Genomic DNA, 11,707 nt, shown 5'->3' with positions numbered 1-11,707 from the left:
AACTCATGTCTATGGCTAGGAAACATAACCATCTTTGATCAACGAGCTAGTCAAGTAGAGGCATACTAGTGACACTCTGTTTGTCTATGTATTCACACATGTATTATGTTTCCGGTTAATACAATTCTAGCATGAATAATAAACATTTATCATGATATAAGGAAATAAATAATACTTTATTATTGCCTCTAGGGCATATTTCCTTCATTTACCTCATCCCGAGTTTCCAAATCGGTCCTTCTCTATAGAGTAAAATAGGAAAATTTGCCGTACTATAACCGTCATGGAGGTAGAATGTATGGGACAAAGCAAAGTAATTGCCATGAATAACATTACTTACACATAACTCCTGGACAAACACCTGCAACTGGCATTTTCCTTCATCTTTCGTATAATATTTCCATGATGGGAAGATACACACATAGGACTTAACAACATCAAATGCGATAGATGCTAAAGTATGAATGGCTGGTTGTGCTTCCTCCACTGGTATAGGTGTACTAACTGGTGGAGTTGGGGTTCGCCGTGGTAGTACTGGCGCTTTGGGCACTGGAGCTGCCATACTAACTGCTATTGTTTGGGAGCGCTGTGGTGGAGATGGTGCTGTGTCAACAGGAATTGGGTTACTATCTGCTGGGGTTGGGGTTAGATTGGGTGAAGCTGGTTCTCTATCCATCGCAGTAGGGGTACAATCTGCAAGAGTCTGGGTTATGTGTGGTAGGGCTGCACTACAAAAAAAGACACATCCATGACATTTTGGGCCGAACGAATTTTTTTCCTGTCATGCTTATGTCATTTCTATGACGATAATTGTGACAAAACCCGGTATCATCATAGATGTAGTGGGCTCCTACTTCTTTGACAAAAAATCACGATAGAAAATGGGCTTTTCGTCCTGGGCGGGCCGGAGACGCAGCTGCATGACATTCTTTGGACTGTCCATGATGGAAAAAACCGTGGTAGAAGCGAGGGAGAGGAAAATATCTAGGAGTTCGCGGTTACAGTGGGTGGTCGGGGCCGAGCGATGCACGGAGGGATTGTGTGTTTCTCTTGTACACGTACGCATGTGAGTCCAGGCGTTGGGCTCTAACTGAACCCGAGCGAGGCGTTCGCCTACTGAACCCTAGCGATTGCACTGCAGGCTACGCGTTACTAAACCCGAGCGATCGATCGATCCCTGGCTGTTAACTGAACCCGATCGAGCAATTCCTTCTCTACTGCTGCCAACTGAAGCCGATCGAACCTGCTACCTCTTGATGAACAGTGAGCGTTATTGGGGGTTGGATGAACAGGACCCCGTGGTAGTAGAGGCCGTTACCACTGGATGAACAACACCCCGATCGAGCCGGTTGGGGGTGGATGAACAGGACCCCATGGAGGGTTGGTTGAACAGTAGCTGGTGGAGGGCTGGATGAACAGTAGCCCAATGAGGGGTGGTTGAACAGTAGCCGGTGGAGGAGGAGTGGAGGCTGGATGAACAGGAGCCCGTGGATGAATAGTAGCTGGTGGAGGCAGGAGGGACACGCCGTGGATGAACAGTCACAGGTGGAGGCTGGAGGTGGTCGACGGTGGATGAACAGTTGCCCGTGGAGGCTGGAGTGAGGCAGTAGACGGTGGATGAATAGTAGCCCATGGAGTCCCATTTTGCGGTACGCCACACCCCTCCTGATGAACAGGACCCCCGTTTCGACCATAGGAGGTCAAAGAGAAGTCTGTTTCCTCTGTTTTGCGGTACGCCACACCCCTCCCGATCAACAGGACCCCGTTCCAACCGTAGGAGGTCGAAGAGAAGTCCGTTTCCTCCATTTTGCGGTACGCATGACCCCTCCCGGTGAACAGGATCCCATTTCGACCATAGGCGGTCGAACACAAGGCCATTTCCTCCGTTCTGCGGTACGCCAGGCCGGTTGGCTCCCGATGAACACGACTCATTCCGTTGCCTCTCGATGAACATGACGACGCAGTTTCTCCGTTCTGACCCAGTCGGTTGGCTGCCAATGAACAGGACGCTGTTGCTGCTCTCCGTTGCCTCTCCATGTACACGAGCCCTGGCCGTACGTATGCGCGAGTAGGCGTTCGAGACCTAGCCCGTATGTATGTACGTGGACGTATTTACTTTCTTGCACCCTGGCTGTACGTACGTGTACACGATATTGACGGGACTGCGTGACAAGCTATGTGTGCGCCTCTACTATGACATGTGCCCTTCCTTACTCGGCCATGGTTCATCGCTGTAGCCTGCAGACAGACCGATCGACCAGTATGTACGTACACGCTCGCGACCAGAATGACAACGCTACGTACGCTTCGACCATCTGGGTCCTGACTGTTAGGGAGGATAAGGAGGCACTTCCTTGCGTGCGAAGATATAGCTGGTGGGTCCCAACTGTATGGGGGAGAATCATTTTTTTCTTGTAATATGGACGCACTTCCTTGCGTGCGAAGATGTAGCTGGTGGGTCCCAGCAGTCAAGGGGGAAACATTTTTTTGCGACATACGGTGGACCGTCCGGTGGATCCCTCCTGTCAGGTGGAGGAATAATTATTTTACGCGTAATAAGGTTGCACTTCCTTGTTGCGGCCGTGGACCCAGCTGTCTGCCTCTCCATGTACAGTACTCTTCTGATGGAAGTCATTCCTTGACCACATTGACCACGCCGCGCAGAGAGCGCCAAGGCGATGGACAGCGGCAAGGCCTAGGAAGGGGACGACACGGAGCCGGGGAAGATGCGGCAGTGGATGCCCACGTGGAGAGGAGTATGCGGGTTCACTAGTTCGGCTGCGGTGTGAGGCTCCGTCGCCGCAGAATAACACGGGTTGTGGGTGAGTAGAGGGATGGCCTGGCCAGAGGTTGGAGTATGGTGGGGCGCTCAGGCCTCCGCAGCAGCAGAGTCGGCCACGGGAGGCAGGAGCAGGTGACACGACCGACACTGGTTTGGACAGCTGGAGCAAGAAGACCAGAGGTTGAAGAAGCACTATGGCCGTTGGATGGGCATCGTACGGTCACCGGAGCTAGAACCGTTCATATTGACTAAGTTGACAAAGCCCCCCGTCCGCATCAACTTAGTAGGCCCATGAGTCAGCCTCCCACTATGGTGGGTCCCAGCTAGCAGGGGGAGTATTTTTTGTGTGTAATAAGGTGGCACTTCCTTGCGTACGAAGATATAGCTGGTGGGTCCGAGCTGTCAGCGGGGGGAACATTTTTTTCACGAAATACAGAGGCCCTTCCGGTGTGTCCCAGCTGTCAGGTGGAGGAATCATTATTTTGCGCATAATAAGGAGGCATTTCCTTATGTGCGGCCGTGGACCCAACTGTCAGCCTCTCCACGTACAGTCCACTTCCGATGGATGTCGTTCATTGACCATGTTGACCACGCCGCGCCAAGAGCACCAGGGCGGTGGACGGCGGCGAGGCCTAGGAAGGGAACGACTCGGAGCCGGGGAAGACTCAGCAGTGGTTGCCGATGCAGTGGGGAGTACGAGGGTTTACTGGTTTGGCTGCCGTCGCAGGAAGATAATAGGATGTGTGGGTGAGTAGAGGAATGGCCTGGCCAGCGATGGAGTAGGGCGGGGCGGTGCAGCCTGTGCGGCAGCACATCCGGCCACGGGAGGCGGGAGCAGGCAGTCCCACTGGCGCTGGTTTGGGCGGCTGGAGCAAGAAGATCAAATATTGAAGAAGCAGCACGGCCGTTGGATTAACATCCAATGGTCACTGCTGCTAGATTCGTTTGTGGACTAAGTTGACAAAGCCTTTCGTACACATCAACCTAGTAGACCCACAAGTCAGCCTCCAAATCTGTCCCAAACAGCATACAACCCGAAATTTCTAGCCAGATTCAAATTAATTTAAAAACTAAACATACCTTAATTTAATTCCAATGAAATTTTACCCACACAAAAACAATGAAATTTAAAATATCAAAATCCGAAAGAAAAAAGTATTTTGGAACTAATTGCCTGTTTGTTGTATTTTTTTTCATTTTACAGCCCATTTATTATTACTTATAGCCCATTTCTTATTACTTATAGCCCATTTTCTGGGCAAGCCTGAATGCAGCCCTCCTCATCTTGAAAGATTTCCGGCCCAGCAGGGCGTAGAAAAGCAAGTAGGCCTATGTTGGTTATTCTGCAAAAAAACAAAATAGCTGGGCTAGCCATTTTCAGAAAGGAAAAAAAATCTGGGCTGGTCATTTGGTAAACATATGAAATAAAAGCTTGGGCTAGACGGGCCACAGCTCCCGCACAACCTAGTTGATACCCTTCTCTGCCCTGAAAAAAAAATGCGCGCGCTACTGGGTTCCTACTGTCATCCTCACCATGTACAGTCATCTCCTTATTCTTCTCGGTTGTTGACCATGTTGACAACACCGGAGGCTGGCGCCGCGGCGAGCGAACCAAGGCAGAGAATGATGGTGAGGCCTCGGACGGGAACAGACAGGAGCCGGGAAAGATGCATAGAGTTTTAGGGTGCGATGTGGCCATGATGCATGCACGGCAGCACAGCCAGCCGTGGGAGGTGGGAGCAAGCGGCCCCGCACAGCGCGGGTTTGGCTTTGGCGGCTGGAGGAAGAAGAGACTGAAGAAACACGACAAATGTTTAATGTCAACCCAACGGTCAAGGTTGGTACAATCGTTTGTTGACTAAGCTGGCACCAAGTAGCATACTTTTTTATATATAGGAAGAAAAGAGAAACTGGGCTCGTTCGCCTGATAACATTCCCGAAACTGTGACCGTTCGATCTTGCGTTGCGACTAAAACTGTGAGGAAAATGCATTTGTCTGCCGTCCTCCTCCCAGGGAACGTTCGCCACATAAGTGACTAGCACCCTTGGTTTTCAACTGGGAGGCCTTGGGGTCGAGTCTCGGGAACTCACAATTTTGTCCTCCTTCCTCCCTCACAAAAAAGAAAGAAAATCAAAGACTTGAGAAGGCGTACAGAACAAGCTATTGTACTAGTAAAGAGACGTTGCTGAGTTTTAGAAAAAAGAGAGACGTGCTCCTGTAGCTGGTTCGAGTCCAAACCTAGACTATGACTATATATGGTGCTATGCTACTCTGCAAGTAACAAAACTGACATATCCAATGTTCGCTTCTCCTCTTCTCTACTTACTCTGCCTAGCATCAGAAGCTCTGGCCGCAACAACCATGTCAGCTAGCTGCTTATCCACTTGCTCTTTAGAAGACAAAAACTAGATATGCGCCAAGTCGCCACCCGTACCATCGCCTGTGGGTCTCATCACACCCCCGTCGGCACACGCACCGCTGCCGGTTGCTCATCGCAACCCGCTACCGTTGGTGTGGTGCCACTGCTGCAAATCACGCAGAGTCATCCGTCGCGTCTCAACCACAATCCTCAACACTGGCCAAGTCTTCTACAAATGCTCGAATCATGGGGTAATAATATGTTTAAGTGTTGTTCTGCTGCTTTCAGTTGCTGATTTTTTTAATAGTTTGGTTGATGATCTTCCAATTTGATTCGTGCAGAAAAGGGAAGATTCGTGTGATTTGTATTTCTGGGAAGTTGCTGATGTGGGGGAATGCAACTACACTGAGTAGCCGAGGAATCCCAATACCAGCAGGTTCGGGTGTTGGACAAGTAACAGAAGGAACGGTAGAAGAGGAAGATGCAGAGCAGAAGGTTAAAGATGCAGTTCCTCTGATCATGGCCAAGCAACAGCTGCTGAACGGCCTTGACAACAATGAGGAGATGAAAGAGCTTGTGAAGATAATGGGCAAAATCGATGTGCTATGTAGGATGATTGTCTTTTTATTTGCAGTGTATGTAGCACTCGTGATGTATTCAGTGGCTATGACATGAGCACTTTGCTGAAACTAGTAATGTATGAAACCTGTTTAGCAGGCTGGGCGTAGTGTTGTGAACATCTAATGATTTCTATTAACGGAAATCGGGGGGTATCCCCATTTTCTCATAAATAAATAAATAGCAGAGTCCCTTTTGCTAATAAATAAATAAATACATTAGCAGAGGCCCTGTCGGGTCAGCTTTGTTTCCATTCGAAGACGTCGAGCAAATTGCAATCCAACAGCAAACTGTGTCATCAAATACAAATTTCACAACCAAATATAAGTACAACTAAACAACATTGTCATCATGTTTTAGTCGTCATACAATCACCAAACACAAATCAACATACATAATAAGTGATGTTCTCCCAGCAAAATACTAAACAACAAGTTCATCAGGTTTCAGTTGTCATAGCAAACACAATTTGACATAGTAGATAAAAAACGTCTTCTGACAGGCAAATACGACAAAAGCAATCTAATCATCATCCTAAGCAGCAGCGTCAACATCTTCGCCATGTGTACCAGTCTGAATTGTAATTCCCCACAGTGTCATGTTCTTCTTCATCCTCAATGTCCTCAAATGTTGGCTTCTTATTGATCAACTCTCGTAAGTCCATAGCCTGACAGGAAATCGTTTCGCCAGAATAATTGACGTGATGGTTCTCAAAGATATTAGGAACATCTATGGAATCTTCTACATCAGGAGCAGTGTAAGCATCATCTGGATGTGCAACTTCATTAAACGAATTCCTCTGCTCATACCTTTGCAATACTCTCCAGTCATCGCTACGTGCAAATGTGTCTTCCAAGAAAAATATCTGTGTTGCTTGATTTGCAAAAATAAAAGGCTCATAGGTCTGGTACGCCGCCTTGACATTGATGGATTTGAAATAATCATCAGCTCTGGGTTTTGCCATCCTGGAATACTTACCAACGACAGCACAACAGAACCACACACCGATGAACCTCAAAACTGGAGATATACTGCAACTGAACAATGTCTGTTATGTTAGCATACATTTTAGTTGTCACTTCGCCATACTTATCTATGCTCATGATGGCATTGTTTTGTGTCTTGCTGCCTTCGTCGCGTGCAGGGGTGTTGTAGCACACATCTCCAACAACGCAAGATTCATAATGTCTTACCCGAGTATCAGGACCGATTGCTAGTGCGTAAAGGGCATCATCAACTGCTTGCCTATCCTCCCGCATCTTTTTAACCTATGGTTAGAAAATAGACAAGCTGGTCATCTTATGTACTCAATATATTACAAAACTGACAGTACAATTCAAAAGCTTACATGGCTCTTGAACCATTTCGCAAATCCTGCCATAACCAGTTTGTCAGTGTTTCTTGGATATTGTGGTAGTAACTCCTTTTTGTAGATGCTGCACAACATAGTGATCGCGTCAAACATCTAAATATATAAGAATGTGCTGCAAGTTTAGTAGATTACGATGTATAAGCTGCAGTACTTAGCACTTACTTGATATAAGGTAGTATCTCAGGACAGTTATTCAACACATACCAAACCATTTTGTCCAAATCTTTAGGTTTGTCGTCTTGTTAACTCTTCCTTGTAACTCGAACAGAACAATCAAAAACATTGAGCCTGGGATTGAGCAGAAAGTCAACGCTTCTGTAGCAATGTAGGCCCCTACAATGTAACCCTCGGTTCTAGCTCTGTTCCTAACATAGCCCTTGAAAGTGCCTAGCCGCCTTTCAATAGGGTACATCCAGCCATACTGTACTGGACCTCTAAGTAGTGCCTCATTAGGTTGATGAACAGCCAAATGCACCATCACATCAAAGAAGGCTGGAGGATATATCTTCTCAAGTTCGCATAGGATAGTTGGTATCTTGTCTCTGAGACGCTCCAAACCATCTATCCTGATATTTCTACTTTAGAGTTCCCTAAAGAATTGTCCCAACTCTACAACTACTTTGTATAAGTCAGGGCGGCCCAATCCTCTAAGGATAATAGGTAAAACCCTTTGAAGTAGGACGCGGCAGTCATGAGTTTTCAACCTTTGTACCTTGTTTCCATCTGCACTGACTCTCCTTTAAGGGCTGGAAGCAAATCCATGTGGGAATCTCACACGTGACAGGACCTCGCAGAATTCTTTTCTTTTTACCTTGTCCAAGACGTACACAGCTGGTGCCATATCCTGTGGTTTACCTTCATCTTGCACCTGCAAATCCTTTCTGATCCCCAGGTGTGTCAAATTAATCCTAGAGTTGAAGGTATCTTTCCTCTTGCCTTCAATATTAAGAAGTGTACCGATAATGCCGTCACATATATTTTTCTCGATGTGCATCACATCAAGATTATGCCGCAGATCCGAATCTTTCCAATACTCTAAGTCCCACAAAGTGGACCTGCGGGTAAACAATAATCTCTCTTCTGCCCTTCCACGCTTCCTTTTCCGCTACCATTATCAGGATGGTTTCCTGGTGTAATATGCCTGACCTTCTATAATTCTACTTGCAACTCATCGGTGGTGAGCCTCTTTGGCGCATCACGGTTTTCATGCTTTGCATTGAACACATATCTTCAGTATTTCGTGGGCCGCGGCTTGTCCTTGGCAAGGAAACGGCGGTGTCCAATGTAACAGATCTTGCTAAGTATTGTGTATGACAGCGGATTCCTGTCACAGCGAACACATGCATTGTAACCATGTGTCATTCACCCTGACATAGTGCCCAAAGCCGGATAATCATGGATGCACCAAATTATAATAGCACACAAAAAGAAATCAGCTGGTGGGCTGTTATATAGGTCTCGAGTGAGAACACCCCTCCATAGCTGTTGAAGTTCCTCCACAAGAGGCTCCATGAATAAATCAAAATCCTTTCCAGGACTTTTTGGACTTGGGATGAGCAAGGCCATCATGTAGTTTGATTCTTTGGTGCAGACATTTGGAGGCATGTTGTAAGGGATAACAAGACTGGCCACATGCTATATGTGACGCTCTGGTGGCCAAATGGGTTAAATCCATCTGAAGCTAAGCGAAGTCTAGTTTCTCGGGTCAGCAGCAAACTTTTTGTGTTTCTGATTGAAGCTTTTCGAGTTACTACCATGAGATGGATGGCTCATTACATTCTGATCTCTATACTCCTGGTTCCTAGAATGCCACAGTACATCCTCTCTTGTTTCAGCACCATGAAACAACCTCTGCAATCTTGGTATAATTGGAAAATGTCTCAGAACATTATAAGGAATCCTCTTCACAGCATCACCATCTTTTCATCTTGATGATTTGCATTTTGGGCATTCACTTAAGTTGGCATAATCCTTCCAGAACAGAACACAATTATTCTTACAAACATGGATCATATCTTATCCAATTCCAACTGCACGAAGGAAATTCTTCATTTTACTGTAGGTGTGTGGCAGCTCAGACGCATCTGGGAAAGATTTGTGGAAAGCAGCCAACATCGCATCGAATGATTTGTTGGTCATCTGCTCAGATGTCTTCACCTGAAGAAAGGTGATCATAGCTGAGAATATTGACAGCTTATTTCCTGGGGTGATAGCCACATTGCATTGTTCCAACATGCATGCGGGCCCACCATTTTTCTTCTGCGGGTGAAAGTTCACAAAATGCACGAGCATTTCGTAGCATTGTTTCAATGTTGCTCAAAGTCACTGGCTCCGCCACCACCACCTCCTCCTGCTCTTCCACCCGAGCATCAGGCAGATCAAGATTGTGATCTGCTGCTTCCACATAGTTTGTTACATTGTCGTTCACAGCTTCACCATGATGAACCCTCCTAGTATATGTGACCGACATCCCATACAAGTGTAGATGATTTTGCATAGTTGACTGGGGTCTTGTAACTGAATTCATACAACTGCTACATGGGCAGAGCACATCTGATTTCGGACCACCATACTCAGCTCTGATAAAGTTGATGAAGTTTTCAACCCCCTCGACATATGCAACAGAGAATCGTCGAGCAGAAGTTATCGAAGTCCTACCCATCTGTTAGACATACAAATTAGTTCTTCTACTAGATATTACAGGAAAAACATATATGCTTATTTATGAAGTCCAGATAAAAAATACCAAGGTTGATGTCTAAAGCTATCACAAGATATTTGGACAAGCAGATCTAAGTAACAAAATATATGTAAAGCTAATTCAGCAAACAGATTTGAGTGCTAAATTATGGCAGGCTGTTTCAGCAGTCAATGAGGCCGGGCACACAGCCATCGAAAGCAATCTCAGCAACAAAGATCGAGTATAAAACGGTGTAGAGTTATTTCATCTAACAGATTGGCTACTAGACCATGGCAATCTATGTCACAATAAATACATGGCAGGATATTTTAGCAACTAATCGGGCGTGGCATGCCATCTCAGCTAAGCAGATTGAGTGCAGAACAGGGCAAGGAAGCTTCTTAAGTAGAGCATATTGACTGTAAACTACTTCGGCAAACGGTGAGATTAACAGCGTCTATCAGCTAACATTCAGCGCCACTCTGACATGCACGGGGCCTCAGTCTGGAATGCGTGTACTGTGGGAGAAGCTGACCGACGTGCGTCTCCAGAAGAACGTCGCCAGCGGTGGCGGCGCGGCTAGAGGACGGCAGTCTAGGAGAGCATACTATGGGAGCGAGATGATCTCCGTGCGTCCCCTCGATGAACCGCAGCGCCGACGTATCGCCGCGGCGGGGAGGGCGGCTTTGGCGGAGCGAATGGAGTGGAGGGGGCCGGGGGGAGGTGGTTTGGGGAATATTATTGGCTAGTTGGCCGAACGGTGGTTGGATTTCGGATTTTTGGAGAATTTTTGGGGGGATTTTCGGGCGGTGGGCGGGGGAGTTTGGTGCATGGTCGGTTTCTCCAAGTGCAGTCCCACGTGTTAGTGAAGAGGCAAGCCGAAGTCCGTTTCATTTGCATGAGCCGTGTGCAGGACCGACTGTGTGTGGGGTGCAATGCGACCGCGACAGGCATGCTGTGAGTGTACCGCCTTTTTTCCTTTTGAACTTGGTGCTTCGCCCCCCTCAAAAAACAACTTGGTGCTTCGCAAGCTCCATCGATACTACTACTAGTAATCCGGTACCCGACTAAAACTGCGTGCCAGGGTCTTTTCCCGCGCGATATGCTGGGAGGTTGTCTTAGTTGTTTTTAGGAAGAGTAATGCTACACCAATGTAATCCCAGTTACATAATTAACGTAATGTGAAATGTGTGAGCTGTTGATTGGAGATTGGGGGGAAGGAGGGGCCCACCACCATGAAAATCAGGGGGGAGAGAGAGAGGCAATTTACGTTAACCCTTTCATAGGTTCCCGTAGATGTAGAAAGATGTGAAATATGTGAATGTGTAGTGGACGTACTATTGGAGTGCCCAAGATAAATTGTGTATGTAGACCCTATGTGTTTATTTACTTCGCATGTTAGCTTTGTCTCGGGTCAAACCTTCTAAGTTTATACACAAAAAAATGAATCATCAGTCCATATACTCCCTCCGTCCCAAAAGTCTTGTCTTAGATTTGTCTAAATATGAATGTATCAAGTCACATTTTAGTATTAGGTACATCCACATCTAGACGAATCTAAGACAAGAATTTTGGGATGGAGGTGGTATTTTCATACTCCTACAATATATCTTACTATTATTGTGAAAGTTCATATACACCGAACGAGATTAATGCAAACACGACAGATTTTCATTACATTTCAAACTTTTATAGGACAGAAAAATAAAAGAAACCCGACCCTAAACCTATTCTAGGACGGTGACCGACGTCCTCCATCTGCGATCTCCATGTACGGGGGTGAGGTTCAAGACCCGTGAAGTGAAGCTACGGTCTCTGGCGAGGAAGAGTAGAACATGGGAGATGGACCGGCCAGTTGGCACACCATGCCCCGCCGCCTCCCATGCCCTACTCAT

Source organism: Aegilops tauschii, chromosome 7, assembly GCF_002575655.3.
Source record: "Aegilops tauschii subsp. strangulata cultivar AL8/78 chromosome 7, Aet v6.0, whole genome shotgun sequence".
Lineage (NCBI taxonomy): Eukaryota > Viridiplantae > Streptophyta > Magnoliopsida > Poales > Poaceae > Aegilops > Aegilops tauschii.
The sequence above is the reverse complement of the archived record's forward strand: the minus strand, read 5'-3'. Positions refer to the sequence as shown.